At 42.6% G+C, this 19,671-nt stretch overlaps 1 protein-coding gene across 1 annotated transcript in view; it reads left to right on the forward strand.

Annotated features, from left to right (window-relative positions):
- Positions 1-6,067: 6,067 nt before the first annotated feature.
- Positions 6,068-19,671, forward strand: part of nek7 (NIMA-related kinase 7) — a 63,353-nt gene continuing 49,749 nt past the window's right edge. Inside the window, exon 1 of the mRNA XM_080886931.1 lies at positions 6,068-6,356. The gene's annotated coding sequence lies outside the window, so the exon portion shown is untranslated. The remainder of the gene's footprint in view (positions 6,357-19,671) is intronic.

Genomic DNA, 19,671 nt, shown 5'->3' on the forward strand with positions numbered 1-19,671 from the left:
GAAGCAGGGCTGGAGCAGACACACAAACAAACACAGCCAGCCCCGCTCGGTGCTTGGAGCCGCAGGATAAAAATTCTGGACCAAATCGCGGCCCTGCTCGACAAGTATTTCAGGGGTTTGCTGCTGGTGGCTGTGATGCATCTCATCGGTAATGTTTGTGTTTGTCAGAGCAGTGGCAGCGCTGCTCCTTCATCACGGAATATTAAAAGGTGCACATGGAGAAAGGATATTTGCATGGAAATAAATATATAACAACAGTACACTGTAAGCATTTGTGCACTAAAAGTATTTTCTTTAAATCAGTGAATGCTTTTAAATTCAAATAAAATATCCTCGTTCATGCAAAGGCAAGAACGAGGTTGTGCTCGCAGCAACAGGAGATGAATGCAGGCCCTCTGTCGACTGGTATCCTACTCTGCCTTTCTTCCTTCTGTTAAATGACAGCTGTGTACTACAATGATAGAAAAACAACGCCGACAACAGTGTGTGCTTTCAGTCACACGAGGATTCGTTGAAACACTGTGGCTGATCCCGACATATGTGGTGGTCCAAAAAAAGGGGGAAAAAAGTTCATTTACAGATAAAGCAGATGGGTTTCTGCTCAGCATATAGCGCTTTAGTTTCAGTCTACATCCATTTAATTCCACTTATCCAATTCAAGGTCACGGTGAGGCTGGAGCCGATCCCAGATGGTTGCAGGTTGGCCAGTCCAATCAGTCAATTCAACGTGGATCATGATGTACAATGCAAGAGTGCTTTGATCAAACATGTAAAGCCATCGTGATTTTAGCTGTAAAAACCACCTGCAGAAATGCAACTTTCTGTGGTCAGAGCAGGCTCGTTGGATTTACAAACAAAACATGCATTTGTGCAAATTTTGAAGGGTTTGGTTTTTAACGTCGGCTTAAGCTTGTGACATTTGCAACCAAGGTTTGATATTTGATATGTCTGTCTGGAAAAATATGTTATACAGAAAGGTCAAATGAGAAACCAGCTCCAAGGATGAGGATTCTGCCTGTCATCACAGGGGAAAATCTCCAGGCCCCACGAACCAGGTCGACGTCAGATTCAAATGAAATCAGGAAAAAATAAATACTTTGCTGAGCGTGCATCTAGTTCTAGATGTTGCAAAGCAACAAGTGCAAAACTCAAAGTGTGTTTCTGCAAGCGCACATTGCATGAGGTCGCACATACATTATCACACATTATCGCACGCACGGTGACAGGCGACAGGGTCGAAACAAAGTATGGAACAATCACCGAGGCATAGGGCGCACCTGCAGTTTACATGTTGCTCTGATAGTGTTGTTTCTGTTGTCACTCTGTGTGTGTGTGTGTGTGTGTGTGTGTGTGAGATATTCTGCCAGTTCCGCCTCAGTTGCCTCCTCTCAGTGCTAGGCACCCATTTAACCTCACCTCGCACACCAACCACCCTGCTAACTCAGACACACACCGGCACCGTGACACACACATAGACAGATGTCAGAAGGGTGACGATGTGAATGAAACACAGCCCCACAGCTGTGTGTGTGTGAGAGAGAGCTGCACAAGTGTGAGACTGAGGCCTGCCCCTCTGGCTGATGCAGAGCAGGTGGAGAGATCCAGCGTGCTGGGTGTTTGCCAAGAGAAAGGACCACACCAACAAATACGGAGCACATGCAGGGAAACGTAACAGACACGCCGAGCAGACGCGCACAAACAAAAGCAGGCGGTGAAAAGCAGCTTTTGTAAAAGCGATATAGATAGAAATATTATGCCCGTTTTGTCCTTCACGTTATCACAAACTATCTCTCCTGTGCCTCGTTTGCACACTGCTCTCCACATGCCATAAATCCTCCATTTCTCTGTTGAGCTGTTATTCTATATTTACACCTGTTTGTTATGTGACGGCTCACATCTAGACAACCTTGAAAATGCTGCGATCAAGGCTGATAACTACAGGTTGCGATTGCACTTTGAAGACAAAACAACATTAATTAGCGAATAAAATGGAAATGCAGGCATCACATGCACGCTGCCTCCAAGTTCGCCTGGGTATTTGGAGAGAGAGACGGGGAGATACAACATTTCATACATATTTCCATCTGTAATCCCTCTCTCTTTTCCTGTGATAGCTGTGCTCTGTGAGGTACATAAACAGGATGCTCGTCTGCATTGATAAGGCATGCTTCAGTGTGTGACAGGTCATCTTTGTACTGGAGGAGTGTAACCTCTCAGTTCTTGCTAAACCTTCAGGATGCACGCAGATCCTCTCCCCTCCATCTGCTGGTCTCTATGAAGTCTGCACCCGATCACAGGAGCTTTGACTGCAGCTTCTGTCTCTACCACATTGCAGTCATACCTAACCCCTGAGCCAGATCAACAACACGCAGGAAAATAAAAAGACGCCAACATTTTTTTTCTTTTTAAGTGTTTAAAATGTGCTTTCAGCCTCTGGGTGCAAAAAAAATCTGCAAATTTAGCAGTGAAAAGCTGGAATGCACTGAAACCTGCACACAAACAAAAACACTGTGTGGGTCGTGTTCACAGCTAATACTGCTATTGTGCAAATTATGTGAAATTGACCGTTTTTTCTTTATTTCACAGTGTTTGAGTTTGGCCTAAAGTGTGTCATGTTTACAAATAATCAGATGAATTATTGTCTAATTGAGTTGGTCTTTGTATAAACGACTTCATTTTTTAATGTAAAAAAAATTGCAAGTAAACTCAGATTAATTTTAAGCTTTCTGTAGTCTTTTTAGCTTGGATCACATGTCTAACCTCAACAATGCAAATTTCCATATTATTTCAGGTGGGAGTGTTTGGAGTTACGTTTAACTGAAATTCCACTCTTTTTTTGGGAGTGACCAGTATCTGATCTTCCCACATTAGATCACTACTAATCTTGTTTTACATAAACGACTTCGCATCCCGCTGCACCAGTGGTGTCACAGCTTAAGCTCTCTAACATAATAATGATACAATAAATGAGTAGAGGACCACCTGTTTTAGCTAACATCCATTCCCTGCATGCTTCCTTGGAATGCTACAGGATTAATGGGCAACTGTAAAGTACGGTCAGCAGACAGATGTTCATCCAGTGGTTCTAAAATTCCAGGAGGGGTTAAATAATATGGAATATGTTATGGAAACTTTCAGACTATTTTTGTTTGCTAAGCCAATTAACGCTGACTTATGAATAGAATTTTTTTTTATTCCAATTTCTTTAGATCTCTTAAAAACCACCACAAGTGATCAGGCTTTTGAACTGCTGACATTCTGCACACACCATGACACACTCACTACAACCACTGGACTCTACACACTGCCACTTTAAATCTTTACTGCACAAGTTTTTGCACAAACTGTAAATACCAAACAGTTGTCTTACGTTCTATAATATTTAATAATTTAGTATTTTGTTATTTTTATTATTATTTTCCTCTTTAATATAACTGCACACTTCTATATGTTCATGTAAAGCTGAGGAGCAGAAGCCAAAGAATTTCATGTGGCTACACTGTTTATCTGTACGTGACAATAAAACTTGAAAAATGCCACCGTGTGGCAGACATTAAATAGTATTTTGCTTTGCAGTGTGTTCTAAAAGGTAATCTGAGGAAACTGAACAGGTGGAGGACAAAAGATGAAGCATCATGGCTGATGAACTGATGATGCAGATTTCATGTGCTATAGGAACAAAATCCAGCAAAGACCTGACACAGCGCATGCAGGAGGCATCTCGCCATTCAGCTGATCCACCTGCTGTTTGCCTCGTCAGAAATGGTCAAGAAGCCATTTTTAATAAAATGCCAAATTACAGTAGAACTGGCTGAAAAGCAGTGGTAGTAGGTTTCATGGAGTGATGAATCCAAATCTAAATGACATCAATATGCAACACTCTCATTCATGGATGGGGCTCCCCAGAGCCTAGACCTCAGCAGTGCTGAAGCAGTGTGGGATCATTTTGACAGGAAATGGAACAAAAGGCAGCCAACATCTAAAGCAGACCTTTGAATGTCTTTCAATGAGCCTGGAGAACTATTCCTGAAGACTACTTAAAGAAATGAGAAGAAAGCTTGTCTAAAAGAGTTGAGGAATAAAAGTGGTCATGCTAAATGTTGACTTTCAGAAACTCTGGTTTGGCGCTATACTGGATTTCCGTGTGTTTTCCCAGAGAAATACAACGAAACGAGGTCTAACAACTTTGGTTGTTGTTTTTATTGCCATCACTTATGGAATATCGGAACATTCACACTGCGGCCAAATTCTTGTAAATTCAGGCTCGCTGTCATCAGTTCTCATTTGTGGGAATATCGTTCAGCATGTGTGTTCAAACACATCAGAGTTAAATGTCACACTTACAGTAAAAGGTCTCTGTAAACTCAGCGATTCAACCTACTTCATTTCCCCTGGAGGAAGAACCTTTTCCATGCTGGTTACCTGCGAGCGACACCTGAAAGTTTGGAAAGGAACAGAGCGAAATAGATGAGAATGCTTCCCTTTCTAAAAAAAATATCCCCAAATCAAAAGGAGATCCTCTCTGTTAAATAAACAATAAAAAAAGAACACAAAAAGTTTGCCATTGGTTTAAAGCGCCACATCAGTGCACAGAGCCACTTTTAGAACAATGGAAACCCAACACGATTATTAAACAGTTTTCTACCAAACACGTGGAGGCATGCGTGTTGAACTACAGGAACTCGGGGTGCAGCTCCCCTTGCAGACTGATGCATTACTTTTCATCCATCCATCTAATTATTCCCTTAGAAACCTGAAATTTGAAGATACAAAAGACCATCCCTATCTGTCACTGAGCGGCATTGATCTTATTGAGAGAAAATGTGGGTGTAGAGGAAACCCAATATAACTCATGCCATTAAATTCCACACAGCATTATTCACATACAGAATTGACAGATTTCTGTGAGACGTTTCTTTTAATCTTCAACTGTTGTTGAAGAAAAAGGGGGGAAAAAAATCCCACACTCCAGGCATCTCTCCTTTCTCCATATTTGCAGTGAGGTTAACAAAAAAGGCGATTGAAGTAGGGAGAAAAAACACAGCCCCACCTAACTTGTTGATTATTAACAATGGGGATGGGAAGAAGACAGATGTGTTTCCTGTGTATCAGCGCTGTTTGAATTGTCAGTCTGAAATCACTGCTGAAGCTCTTATCAAAGCAAAGTAAGCTGATCAGTTCCAGTTGCGCTCGCTGTCCACGCGAGTCAATCCGCGGCACCATTTTTTGTCAATAAATTCTCCTAATATTCCCAATTACAGACTCTGCGCGTGTCATGTGCACACGTGCAATGATGGCAAGCGAGACTGTGAGCAAATAGCCGAGAGTATGCGTGTGGATCAGTGGATTCAGCGCAACCTTGCTGCCTGAACACACTTAAACCTTCTTACACTGCCTCAACAGATTGTCATGCAAATTCTGAGCAAAGTTGGAATACCAAATATTTTAGTTTTGTTGCAACTTAAGAATGACATCCTAGACAGTGGTGGGCGGTATGAAGAAAAACGCAACGATTCTGAGCAAAGATTGCCATAAAAAAAAAAAAAAAACCCAAGTCGAGATAATCGCGGGAGGCTTGGACAACAGGCCCACTTGAAGTGGGCCATCTTGCCTTATGAAAGCTAGGACCATCTTCTGTTCAACCACAGAAGTGAACGGGAGACGTGGATGGAATTTGCAACACTAAGGTGCAACTTTTTGGTGTAATGCAACTTCTTTAAACTAAACACAGAGCGATAACTGTAAATCTATTTATCCATCTAAATTATTCGGGTGTGAGCTGCACAGCTTTTGAGGTGCCTGCTATAGACATACCTGTTTTCCTACAATATAAGCAGATGCCACTTGTCTACAAGTGCGTTTGAAAAACCCAGCAGCAATTAAAAGTGAAAAGCTCGAGAAAGAAGTTGAAACAGGAAACTTCTCCTCTGTCCGTAAATAACACGATTCAAAGTAAAGACAGCGCGAGGTGGTGAAGCTGCTCCTTTGAATCTCGCGGTATTTGACAGTTTCCCTTCACTCTTTGACACTCGCCCCTCCCCTGCGCTCCGGGAATGCTGGGTTGTTTACATTACAGTCACACGGGTCAGCGTTGTGGTGATGAGGGGGGCCTAGTAGTGGAGAGTCTGTCCGAAAACACGTACACATCTCGCCTGGCTGTGCGGCACAGGCGCTCTCTGCGAGACAACTTTCCAGCTCAGTCACGGTGCCACGCAGGAACAGAGGCCCACCGAGTCCACTTCTCGCAGCGACCTTGGAAAGAAAGGGAAAGTCAAAACAAAGATAACCGCCATAACCATCAGGAAAAAGCCTCAGCGTGAAGAAGGAATAGCTTAGCAACTGTCTCCCACTTCCTGGTAAGAACTGACACGGCGTTAGCTGAAAGTGAACTTTTTGAAACTCAACTACTGCTAATGAACTCCTCGGAAGCTGTTGCCCTTTGCGCTTTAACTTCCTCGGAAAGTGACAGAAAAGGTTCGTAGTAGTCACCAGTTGCCCTTCAGACACAAGTTTGTCACTCATTTGAAGAAGTTTTTCGAAGTTCGCTAGCTAGGCTAGCTTGTTAGCTTCCTAGCATGTCGCTTTGCGGACTTTATCTTTATAAAACCGGACAGTCGAAGGTGTCAGCAAACGCTTCCAGCTGCTTTGTAACGTTTATATTACAATGTACGCAAAACGGCTTTGTGCTAAAGTGCTAAAGCGGCTAATCCTGCGGTGCCAACGTGACAGTGGACACTTGTTGCTACAATGTTACAGTCATGTTACACGTACTACACAACAGCTTTCAAACAGTAGTAATCGCACACCGCCTCGGTGATGTAGAAGAACACGACTGTCTTTACAGCGTTTCTTTACATCCTTGATTGTCAGTAGTTTATGATGTGAAGGTATTTTTCATGTCAAAGGCTTATTTTGTATAATGTGTCAATAGTGATGTGTTACGTGTCTGTCAACGTCGCTTACTATACTTGAAGTCTCAGCTGTGGAGGAATTCTTAGTCGAGTAGTATAACATCCACGAACATGACTGCAGCGGGGCCAAGGGTTGGATATGGAGTGGGTGCCTTTCATGAACCTCTGCTTGGCACCCATGCTCTGTAAATGTAAACCCAGTAGTTTACATACGCCCATACTGTAATTTTCCCCTGGGTGGAATTTTTTTTAATGTGTGACAACCAAGAGACATTTTGATAGAAAAAAAAAATGAAGTCAAGTAAATAATTTTGAGGTTTGGACTGTTGGTCTCACGTTCAATAACAATGTGTTCTGATGTTTTATAGATCAAAATCTAAATTGATTTGTCTTACAATTATCACTGATAAGGGGAAAAATAATGCTCTTTTTATAAATTCAATAAAAAAAATGAAAAATTTGAAGTGAATCTGCCTTAGTTTAGTTTCTTTTAGTTGTCATATGTGGGCTTGTGTTATTAAACTCAAGCCAAAGTAGTTGTCAGACAAATTGCAAATATATTATTATATGAAAGTTCAAAAAACAAACCCACCTCTGCAATTTCTTTTTTTTTAATCTAGCAAAACATGTAAAGGCGTATTACAAAACACTTGTTTCTTAACCTTTTAGTAATTTTTGGGAAAGGCATACGCGCTTCCAGCTGTCTTTTTGTTCCACGCTGCCAAACACAATAAAACTATACACTTGGTAGACGAGGTTTATTTGGAAGAGAGCTGCTAGTCGTTACAAAGAAGTAATTTATTCAAATAAAAAATAAATCGGAGATCAGGCCTTTCTCGTTTTACTTCCTTTGTTGTGAGTAACAGTAGTTATTGCAAAACCTTTACACACTCATGGCGTCCACAGTTTTGTTGGAACTTTGTAATTTCTCATCTTTAATTTTGAACGTAATAATATTAAAAATACAAATTATAATAACAATGGCATGAGTAGAAAAACAAGTTGGGGGGAAAAGGAGTGAATACAAGCCAAAGGCACAGCAAACAAAACAAATACCACCAGATTTCCCTGCGCAGGTATGTGGGCGTCTTTATCTCCGCTAAGCCTAATCATCTCGGGGTCAGATGTAGGTTGAAAGCAGTATCCCGTGCCACGTTGCTGTCGCTGCCTATCACAGCCAAATATTTCAGGCGTCGTACTATCACGTTTGGCTACGCTGCAGAGAGATGATTCAAACCAGAGTTAGTGGGAGCTGACATACCTTGTTGACCCAATTATTACTCACTTCTCTGTTGCCACATCCGATTATCGTCAGACAACAGGCTCGAGTCTGCCAGCGTCATCAGGTGATTGAGATGAACACTGGCTGGCTCTGTGAAGTTGACTATCAAGGAATGTGTCATGAACCGGATGATCAGAAAATGGCTGCCAAATGTTTGCATCAGTCTCTGTGATGAGGGATTTCTGCCAGTAACATCCCACTTTGAACGTGAGCTGATGAGAGGTGGATTACTTTTGACAGGCTCTGGCAAAACTTGGCTGTTTAGCCCCGTTCTGTTGTTTGGATTTAATAAAAGTGTTACAGTAGAAACTGAAAATTGTTCATATTAGAAATTATTTAAGTCATTATTTATTGTAAGAGACACTGACGATGCCATAAATTGAAGAAAAGTTTTGTTTTAGAAGCACAGACATGGATATTTGATGGCGCCCAGGGTCCCATACATGCACATTGTCTGATAGCAGCACGACCTTCAGAGCGAGGACTGAAATGCCATTCATCGGTGTGGAGAAATGTGCAGCACTGCAGCGGTGATTTAGCACAGTGGAATTTACCAAATAGCTCAATCTTGTGTGAGTTTCCTGTTTTAGCCCTGAAGCCGCCCCCCCCTCCTGGATTAAAGATCAGATGAGACATTTGTCATCTGACCACTTTTAACAGTCATCTTGCCTTTGGGTTTTCACAGAGAACAGAAAAAATGTTGGCTCTTTTCTTTGCTTTCACAGAGCATATTTGAAGGAAGATGCTTCCCGAGGCCATTTCGAGCTACATTAAACGCTGTCTTTTGCATGATGTCAAAGACCTTGGCCAAGCATTGTGCAGAAAAAAAACTGGCAAAAGTAGCAGATCACTGTATAGGTTTCTCTGTTGTTCAGGTTTTGAGATTATTTGCACATAAAAAAATAGAAATATAATATAATGGCTAATATTTCTTTAAAAAAAGAGCATTTCAGTATTGAGTCTTTCATTTCCAGGCTTGGAGTTTAAAATAGGTTCTTTGGCAGTGAGAGTAGGATGTGTGAGCAAGCTTCACACTCCTTAAATTGCTGGCTCGTCAATATTTTTCATATCCATCTCCCCTCTTTGTTATCAGGGGTCGCTGATGTTTCAAGTATTCAAATATCCTTGGTGGATGCCTCGCAGCTCCTTACGTCACGGGAAACTTCTCAATTTCACTGTGGCACTGATGCCTTTTCTCATTGGGTTGTGTAATGCTCTGGGGGAAACCCACTACAAAGACATGCAAACACAAAATTACTGACCTAGGACCTCATTCAAAGTTTATGAAATGCTTTCAGTGCCCGTGGGTCAGCTAATGCTAGGACCGTGGAGTATCATTGAAATGAGAGGAAGGGTTGATTCACATCTTTGCTGTTCTCTTTTTTTAAACAGTCTCTGAAACCCTTTATGAAAGAACTGTGTTTTTATATAATCGCTCTATTAAAGCAATTAAGTAACTAAATGGTGCAATTATGCAAAGGTTTTTTCAGTGTACATTGAGAAAGTTAAACAAGACCTGTTTTAAAATAATGTTCATGTGCACAGCAGACAGAGCTTTAAATGAAGACTGAATAATTTCAGCACAGTTAGCAGTTTTGATTTGGAAATTGCTTTTTAATAAAGCTGCTGTAGGAGATAAGCGTGGCTCACGCTGTACACTCGTTTTCGTTTTGCACAGTTTTGCCAAATTAAGTAATTTGTGCAGGATCAGTAACTGACAGCACGTTTGCATTTTAACACTCTGTTTAGATGTTGGTAGACTAGCTGCTCATGCAGTGTACTGCAGATATTAAGTAGATGAACAGGTGTTTTCACAATGTATATTAGTTGGTTATCTATACACCTAGATATATTACAGTAGTCATACACAGTGCATTATTGCATTATTACTCATTTGTTTTACAATACCCCCAAATTGTAAGCATAGGCCTGTAAAATCCACTATTGATCAGGGCTTAGCCTGCAGGTTAAGTCATTGTATGACTGAAGTACCAAAGCCATCTCGGCATATTGTGAACTGTGCTGTAAAGATGGTTCTCCAGCAGCTCCGTCGGATTTTTATCGGTGATCACTCTGCAGTCGTCCCCTCTCCCTCTCTATCGCTTTTGATTACCCACACACAAAAATACAAATCCCTCAGGATACAAATTCACTTTCACAGAATAATTACAAGATGCTATATGCCACAGTAAACAGCACATCAGTGACAGTGACAGTATGCATTTGTCATGAGATGAGACAAAAGCAGAATGAATTTGCACTTATGAACAGAAAGAGAGGAGGATTTTTGTGTGTGTTGCATGCTGAGTGTGCTATGGGCATTTGTTCCAACCTCACCACAAATAAGCCTTAATGTTTCACACGGGATTTGCTGCCGAAGAGAGGAAATTTGTATTAGAGCATTTTGTTTTGACAGATTGTCTGTTTTACCCTTCCCCTTTTTAGTGTGAAAATCTGGGGACATTTTTGCTCTCTCTTGCAGTCTTTGTTCTTTTTTTACAGTTAGTTTTTTTTCCATTTCTAGTGACGTCAGAGATAAAACTGCAGGATTCATTTTAGGGAACTTTTTTTTTTTTTTGTCGTTGTGATCAACCATAAAATAGATGATTTGCACTGTGTTCACTGCTCCAAAAGAAAGGAAGTAAATGCCCCATTCAAATGCTGATACTACCCCATTACCATTATATCTTCAGAGCAGCAAGACTATCTTCTAAAAGGAAATTGCTGTGACCCGTTGCACTCAGAGATAGGGCTGTTGGATATAACGATATAGATCGGATGACGATATGAAAACGTCTGTCATTTGTTTCGTGGTGTCGCAAAATAAACTGTTTACGTCAATAATTTTTCATCGTTTTGATGGTCACCGTAGAATTTCTCTCTTGTATTTAACATAACCACACTACGGACGGACAAGGATATGTTTTATGCGTTGTTGTTAGCAACAACGACGGTAACACCATCGCGTGTCCGCTTGTTTATTTTCCACATAAACCTTTCACAATAAAGCTCAAGATCCTGTTGAGATTTTTCAAAATAAACGGAGTCACATGAAATAGTATGCAGAGTGTTTATGTATGAGAAACAAAAAAACAGCCGTCAGGTGCAAAAAAAAAAACCTTAGAGGCTTTTCCCTGCAGCATGTCCTGTAATAAATACTCAGAAAGAAAATTGCAGCCGTTTCAACTTATGTAACACTGGACTCCAGGTAACAACGCCCAGCTGAAAACACTTCACGCAAGTCGAGTTGTTAGAGTTTGACAGAATTTACAGAAAATGTAAAATATTTGCGATTATATATCGTTGTTGGGACGATAAATGTCTGATACGAGATTTTGGTCATATCGCACAGCCCTATTTTAGAAATGTGTCACTTGTATTTCTAATGAGCCGAGTTGTATACAAACTTCTATAAAGCTGTTATATTATTTACAACTTGTAACGTAATGTATGCTTATTTTATCATGGTCAGGTGGTACATGTTGAAAATACAGACTTGTAATAATTAGGTGTAGATAAATATAGGTAGGTGACATAAATCACTTGGGTCGTAGCTAAAATGAAGAAAGGGTAAAACCATACTCTTTTATTTGAATCCGTTTCACGACGCTTCATTTACATGTGGGAGACATCTTTCTTCTGCCCCTCCTCCCCCCCTCTGTGTTTGTACCCTGACTCACTGCAGTCCTCTGTGGTCTCCCTGGTCTCTCGGTTTGGCTCGGGGCTTAGAGGCTGTGGTCAGTGCCTGAGGGCATCGAGAAAGAAGAGGAGTCGTAATGAAAAGGTCCTCTTAACTCCTGCTGCCAAAACTGCCCTCAATCCCCTTTGTCTCACTCTTTTTCCACTTCCACATCACCCATTTCTTCGATTTGTCCCATATTACTGCTTCTCATTTCAGACGCTCTCCCTGACCTTGGCCTCTGTGACTCCTAAGCCTCTTCCGTTAATCCTCATCAAGTTGCGGGCGTCCGAACATGTTGGTTTGATGGCTTTTCATAGTATTTACTCTGAGCCTGTTGCTAGTTATTATTTTAATAACACCATTTGAGAGGATTTGTTATCCATGCATTTATCACATGAGTCTCTCACAGTGAGGAGAGACTCATGTGATAAATGCATGGATAACAAATCATAGCTTAATATTAGGGGTGCAACGATACACAAAATTCATGGTTCGATATTTTTTCAATACAAAAAAATGTTCATGCCTTTCTTAATATGTAATTTATTAAAATTATAAATATATATTTTAACTCAAAAGTACAGTTTTTAAATTTAATGTTGCTGAAACAACAAAGTAATAAATAAATAAATCTATCTGATGGAGGAATCCCTCATCTTTGGAAAAGAGAGTTTATTACAGAGAAATGGCTCTTTCAAAATAAAAGCTATGCTATACGCTTCTTCTGGGCTATATTCTCAGCAGCATATTAAACATATCAGGTCCCCATAAGGAGAATCATGTGCTAACGGCTGTCTAAATGACTCGGGTAAAGTTTGTAGCATGCTTGTTGTTTTTGTCTTTGCACTAGGATGATGTCGGAGTAAATGTGCAGTCATATTCGTTGTGTTCCCACTAGTGCTGTCAGCGTTAATCTGAAATGACGTTAACGCCACAACACGGCAAATCTCCGTTAACGAGCTACCGCGGATCGCCCCGTGCGTGGGGCTGGACGGCCAACACGTTAACGAGCTAACTGCGCTAACACACTAGTTCCCACCCATGTAATTGAGCATTGCGTGGCACATCCGACATGATGTTTTACTTTTGTCCATCAGGGTCATGCTTCACATAAAGACCAAAATAGTTCCAAAGGCCAGATCTGAATGAGGGTGGGGGAGGTTCAATTTGCCATGTTGCAAAGAGCTTAGCTTCTGTCTTGCTAGCTTGCGCTGCGCTCAGTGGATCTGCGCTCGACAGTGCAGCCTAGGCGGAGTAGTCGAACGCAGATCCACTGAGCTCTCAACACAGACAGCATTGTCAGAAGAAAAGTTGATAAAATAAATAAAAAATTTGTATTGTTCATACATATGCGTACCGAACCGAAAGCACTGTATCGAACGGTTCAATACCGATACGAGTATCGTTGCACCCCTACTTAATACTGGTGTTCGGTTGGTCAAAGTCAAGGTAATTTTTTTATAAAGGAGCAGTTTTGTGGCTTCAGTGAGATTAATCTGGGCAGAGTGAGACCGTGAGACAAAGTCTGGAAGTGAGTTTTTGCGCCAAGACAGTTTATTTTCTTGCTCAAAGAGTTTTTATGGCATGCTTCAAAACAACTGTGGCTTTGAGTTTGTTGAGCAACTCGAGATACAGGAAAGATACAAAGTTACAATGTTTGACGTGCCCCTGTGTAGCGGCGTGCTGTCAGACGTGTGCCATGTTGACAAATGTTAGCGGGTCTGACTTGGTGCAGACAATCGACTCAGGCGCACATTCAGACATGATCGGTCTGAGTGCATGCACACACAGAGACCCTGCTCTTAATGACGGCGAGAAGTACACATTTAAAAGCATGGTGGTTTCACTTCATGAGGGTTGTTAAACCACAACAAGTCCTATCTGTTTATCTTCCCCTCAAAAAGCAGGCATGTCTGAGTAAAGCTAACCTCTATCAGGATGTTGTCACTTTAACAGACTGATTAAGCCAGCAGTGCTACACATCTTAACTGGAAATGTCTCAACTCTGTCCTCTTGTTCTTGCTTTACCTCTCCTGGGAGTCCTTTCTACCTGGGGCCTCGCCTCAGTCTCCTCCTTCCTGCCCTGTCTGGCCCACAGTCTGGGAGGCTCGCAGCCTGACTCCCCCAGAGCAGCAGGAAGCTGTAGCAGCAGGAGTTAGGCCTGCGTGGCACTGCCGGCTGGCTCTGTCAGAAGTCCTGCCAAGTCAAGGATGAGAGACCTTTGCCAGTGTGGTATTGGGGCATCAAATAAAATATTTTACAGATGTCTGATGGCAGACGTCGGGAGACAGCAGAGGCTTACTCGGGCCTAGAGTACGGGTTCTTTAAAGTACAAATGATGAGTGTTAATGTATATGTGTTTAGTATTTATGATAAAGAATATGTGTTTACTTATAAATGAAGGAAAAGGCTGAATAAAGTGGTCCCTGTAGGCCGAGGCTATCAGGAAGTAGGCGTGTGGCAGGAGGAGGGAGGTAACGTGATCTGATTTTTGGTTTGGCTGCAAACAGAGTGATTGATTTGGTTTGGTTATGTTTGAAGAAGAGGAGAATCCGATGCTGCTGAACTGTGAGTGCTTGGCTGGGTTCCCAAGCAGTTCTGGCTTGACAGTTTAACAGTGAATATTTAACATTGCACCACACTGCGAGGCTTGGCTGTAAACAGCAGCCAGCAAGCAGCAAAGCAGGAAAAGCTTGTGTGACGCTGGGCCTTGGTTGTGAAGCCCACCTTAAAACAACACACAAGCAGAAAGCTCATCTTGAAGTTGTGATTTTAGAAAAAGGCAGATGGCATGGGCTGGTGGTGTCAAACTGTAAAAAAAACCCCACCAGGATACCCTGATGAAAGCAGCTCCCGCGTGCTTTGAACAGCGAGTCTGTCATGGTTGGTGTCTGCTGTGTGGCTCCAGGTCAAACTGTGATACGCAACTCCTGGAATTTGCGCTTTTTAAGTTTTTTTATGTTCAAATCATCTGAGGGAGGAAAAAAAACAGGTGGGAAAAACAGGAAGTCTCATTAATATTAATATTGTAATGTGTGAAAGAAAGAGGCAGGAAAGACCTATCTGATTTAGCTGCTTTCAACCCCTGTTGGGGATCTTCTCTCTTTCCATCTCTCCTTTTTTTCCCCTTTTGCTTCAGTCTTTCTATGCAAATATCGGTAACTGACATTTTCATTTTCGGAATATTGTCAACTCTATTCTGGTATAAATAAACCTGACTTTGGTAAAGTATCAGATATACTACATGCAAAAGAGTGAAAGATTGTGCCAGGTCTGCTAAACACCTACGCAATTTATACTTTTAGCTTGCTAACAAAGCTTGATTGCATTAGCAGCCCAGATGTCGCACCCATCTTTTATGTACTGTATTTTTCGGACCATAAGGTGCATTAAGCTAACCTCGTATTGTGGATGGATTATCTCAGTTGTTCTCCTGACTGAAGTTTGGTCCGTTTACAGCATCCTGCCATGCGATTGCATTTGTCTCTAACCATCAGGAACCTTCACGTTAACTTTTATCGAGTGGAAAAAAGTTAGCGTTCATCCGGGTCGAGGTCAGTAAGCACAACCAGAATTCATACATAAGGCACACTGTCGATTTTTGAGAAAATTAAAGGTTTTTCAGTGCGCCTTATAGTAGGGCTGTTCGATATAACGATATATATCGGATGACGATATAAAAAAAACATCTATCGTTTCATTTTACTCTATCGTTTGTTTCGTGGTGTCGCAAAATAAACTGTTTATGGCAATATTTTTTTATGGTTTTGATGGTCACTGTAGCGGTTATATTAATTCATTAAAGTTCTCTCTTTCTCTTATATTTAATATCACCACACTACGGACGGACAAGCGCCTGTTTTTATGCGTTGTCGTTAGCAACAACGACGGTAAAAGCATCCACATAAACCTTTCACAATAAAGCTCAAGATCCTGATCCAATCTAATGTTAAAGTGACCAGAGTGATGTCTGAAAGACCTCCAGACCTGGAGCTGTATGCCTGTGGTTGTGTTTGTGCAGTTAACATACATGAATGAAAGCACTCACAGTAAATTTGATAATAATTTGAAATGTTAGAATAAAGTGACCTTTGTCAGCCTTTGTGTAACTGTCATCCTGGACAGGACCACGAGGTGATGCTCATCAAATAATCCCAGAATACGCACATGCGCTCAGTTTTAGAAATGTTAAAGATCACATTACATATATTTATGTTGCAGTGTGATGGGACACAGCTCTACTGGCTAGTAATTAATGTTGAGTGGAATCCCAAACAATTCTTATAAATGAAACACAACAACAGGAATTCCTAATTTAATCTCCACACAGTGGTATCGTGTGCAACAGTTCATAACTCCTGCATGTGATGCTCGGTGTGAAAAGTAATCGGATACATTTGTTGCATGAAGATGAGTCGAGGGCATTTTGATTCAGCTGTCATTCTGTTAAGCTCCGCTTGGCTTTGATTTCTAGAAATGAGGCTGATTTGTGGAGTTTTACAGATGCTGGGTAAATATAGGGCACAGTCCAGCCTCCGTGTGAGGGATGGTGGAACAGGTCTGACATCTCTCATGAACTGAAAAGGGAAATCCCTTCAGGCACAGACTAGAGAGGAGGCATAAGGGAGGAGGGCGAGAACGGAGAGAGGTGCGACCCCTTAGGGGTAACGGTATTCTCCGATCGTCAGATCCTTACACATACTCACATACAGCGATGCTCTGTCGGCGTGCCAGGTAATGCGCTCATGCAAAGAAGGACGAGTGCCTGAGGAATAAAAATAAACATTGAAATGTTTGTGTGTGTAGTTATGCTTCTGTGCATGTTTTATTCTCATGTGCAAGTTTATGTTTTTATATGATATCGGGACCAAAATTGGGAGTTTTTGCCGACTACAGTCGGTGTACTGCAGCCTGCTCACAACATGGGTCAAATGGCGTTACCAGGCTTGTTTTACTTGATTGCATTGCTGCATTAAAAAAGGACAGAACATACATGTCTTCCCTGAAATACTTGCATGTAATGGAGAAGTTGTGAGGAGAGAAATGAAACAAGGCTCGCAAAATCGCTAGCCGGACGTCCCGGGGCTAGCGATATCTCCGGTCGGGCGACCAAAATCTATCTCAGCCCCGCCCGTCGGGCTATATGGTGGCCCGAGGGGCAGGGATGAGATAGATTTTGGTCGCCCAAGTGAAGATATCGCTAGCCCCGGGACGTATTTTATTTTGAGATATACCCGGGCAGAAATGTGGTGCTGCTTTTATATAGTTTGATTTATTCCGATTTATTTTCTGTGCCAACTTGTTGACACGGCTGCGACCGAGTTAAACCTGGTTTTCTAACTGCAGCCCCATTTTTAATCATCTCACAGTCTACAATCGTCATATTCAGAATCTGTTGCGCTGGTAGAAGCAGCTTCAGCTTAAAGAGTCGCCCTCCCTGGCAGCTTGATAATAGAATAGAATAGAATAGCCTTTATTGTCATTGTACAGAGTACAACGAAATTGGAGTGCCACTCCCTTGGTGCAAGTTTCAATAATAAATATAAATGTAAAATATAAAAAGTACAAAAAAAACAATCGTAAGTACTCAAACAATAGTATGTACAATATATACAGGATAGCAGCATTAATATGATGACAGTATGAATAGCAGCATAATATAATGACAGTGACGGTATGGTATAGGTTCAGTTGTTTTTGTGCTTATTTACTACGGTGATAGCTCTGGGAAAGAAGCTATCCCTGAATCTGTTTGTCCTGGTTTTATGTGACCTGTACCGTCGGCCTGACGGTAATAGTTCAAACAGTTGGTTGCTGGGGTGAGAGTGGTCCTTGATGATATTGCCAGCTCTGCTGAGGTACCGAGAGTTTGCAGTGACTTCCAGGCTGGGCAGAGAGCAGCCAGTGATCTTCTGGGCTGTGTTGATGACCCTCTGCAGTACTTTCCTGTCCGCAGCTGAGCACCCTGCATACCATGTTGTTATGCCGTACGTTAGGATGCTCTCTATGGTGGCTCTGTAAAATGTCACCAGCAGCCTCTCCTCCAGGTTGTTCCTCCTGAGCACTCTCAGAAAGTGGAGACGCTGCTGGGCCTTTTTTACCACCGCCGTAGTATTTGCAGTCCAGGAGAGGTCATCAGAGATCTGCACGCCCAGAAACCTCATGGAGTGTACCCTCTCCACACAGCTCCCGTGAATGTAAAGTGGGGCCGGGTCTGCTCTGCCCTTCCTGAAGTCCAAGATAAGTTCTTTAGTTTTCGTGGTGTTCAGTTGGAGGTTGTTAACTGAACACCACTCAGTCAGTCTGTTGACCTCATCTCTGTAGTCCGACTCATCCCCCCTTGAGATGAGTCCAACCACTGTGGTGTCATCCGCGAACTTTATGATGGTGTTTGAGAGATGGGTAGGGGAGCAGTCGGATGTGTAGAGCGTAAACAGGAGGGGACTCAAAACACATCCTTGTGGAGACCCGGTGCTGAGTGTGATGGTGCTGGACCGGTGGGGGCCGAGTCTGACAGACTGTGGTCTATTTGTCAGGAAGTCCTTGATCCAGAGGCAGATGGGGGTGGAGAGTCCCAGGTGAGACAGTTTCTGGACCAGGATCTCCGGGATGATATGATTGAATGCTGAGCTGAAGTCCAGAAAGAGCATTCTCACATAGCTTCCTCGGTGCTCCAGGTGACTCAGCGCAGTGTGGAGCACTATGGTGATGGCGTCCTCGGTGGAACGATTTGTCCTGTAGGCAAATTGGTGGGGGTCCAGAGAGGGAGGCAGACCGGCCCTGATGTGCTGACAGACCAGTCTCTCAAAGCACTTCATCACTACAGGCGTAAGTGCAACAGGCCTGTAGTCATTTGGGCTGGCCACAGCTGTCTTCTTGGCGATGGGGATGATGGTGGAGGTTTTGAGGCAGGGCGGGACGGTGTTTGATGACAAGGAAAGGTTGAAGATTTTAGTGAAGACTCCGGTCAGTTCGTCAGCACATGCTGTGAGAACCTTTCCATGTATTCCATCAGGACCTGCCGCCTTCCTGGGATTCACTGACCTTAGAACACACCTCACTTGATGCTCCCTAAGTGTTAGTGTGCCAGTGCTGGGGGCGGGTGGAAGTGGTGTGGCAGCTGAGGGCTTGGTCGTCTCAAAGCGGGCGAAGAAACGGTTTAGATCCTCAGCCAGTGAGGCATCAGTCCTAGATGTTGCCTGGTTATTGCTTCTGTAGTTGGTAATGTGATTGATCCCCTGCCACATTTTTCTGGGGTCGTTGTCAGCAAAGTGATCTTCAATCCTCCTCCTATAGGCAGCCTTAGCTTTCCTGATGCCTCTACTCAGGTCTGCCCTGGCCGCCCTATACGCAGCCCTGTCCCCTGACTTGAAGGCAGTGTTGCGGCTTTTTAGGAGGGATTGCACTTCGCTATTCATCCAGGGTTTTTGATTTGGAAACACCCTGACCCTTTTGTTGACGGTGACATTGTCAACACAGTTCCTGATGTACGAGAGTACAGTGTCCGTGTACTCCTGGAGGTTGTGGCTGGAGAATAAATCCCATACAGTTGTTGAGAAGCAGTCCTGCAGTTGAGAAAGGGCTCCTTCAGGCCAGGTTTTTATTGTCTTTGTCTGGGGCTTTGTTTTTCTCAGCAGGGGGGTGTAGGTGGGGGTGAAGGACATGCAGAGGTGGTCAGATCCAGCCAGGTGGGGGAGGGGTGTCGCTCTGAAAGCATGCCTGATGTTTGAATAGACATGGTCCAAAGTGTGTTCTCCTCTCGTAGCAAAGTCCACGAACTGGACAAATTTAGGAAG

Source organism: Rhamphochromis sp. 'chilingali' (assembly GCF_963969265.1).
Source record: "Rhamphochromis sp. 'chilingali' genome assembly, chromosome: 7".
NCBI lineage: Eukaryota > Metazoa > Chordata > Actinopteri > Cichliformes > Cichlidae > Rhamphochromis > Rhamphochromis sp. 'chilingali'.